The sequence below is a fragment of the Sus scrofa genome, chromosome 16, assembly GCF_054392235.1.
Source record: "Sus scrofa isolate SSC_HxYL_T2T_F1_AM1 chromosome 16, Sscrofa_HxYL_maternal_Yorkshire_Landrace_v2.0, whole genome shotgun sequence".
Lineage (NCBI taxonomy): Eukaryota > Metazoa > Chordata > Mammalia > Artiodactyla > Suidae > Sus > Sus scrofa.
The window spans coordinates 25,055,553-25,056,181 of record NC_139398.1 but is presented as its reverse complement, the minus strand read 5'-3'; positions in this window follow the sequence as shown (position 1 = coordinate 25,056,181).

Sequence of the window (629 nt, the reverse complement as noted above, 5' to 3'; positions counted from 1 at the left end):
CATAATTCCCTAGGAATATACCCACCAGGTGAGCCAGGCCATTGTCCCAACCTAAATGCACATTAGCACTAATCCAGTCCACAGGGATTCACTAGTTTTGGCTTCTGAACAAGTTTCGATTATAATTTTTATCTGTTTCAGGGTCTGCAACTATCCCTTCAGGTGGTCAATTTTCTCCAGTAAATAGAGTTTAAATAGACCACTTTCAAGGTGGTCCCTCCCATTTAGTGTTCAAAAGGATTATTACTGTTATGATTTATTTATTCCATTAATGTAATTTAAGTTGGCTTAAATATTGCTAAGTAGTTTCTATTTTTCTTTTTTCTTATTTTTTATTGTTATTTTCCCAATACAATTTTTCTATACTGTACAGCATGGTGACCCAGTTACACATACATGTACACATTCTATTTTCTCACATTATCATGTTCCATCGTAAGTGACTAGACTTAGTTTTCTATTTTTCATTTACTTTGATAAATGAGTGTCTAAAACAAGTTTGGTCTACATTATGACAAAACTTTAGATCTATATATCTATATATACTTGATTCTGTTTCAGCAGAATAAATTGTACATGGATATTCTTCTGTATATGCCAGCTTCATAACAGCTTTGGGGTCTTTTTGA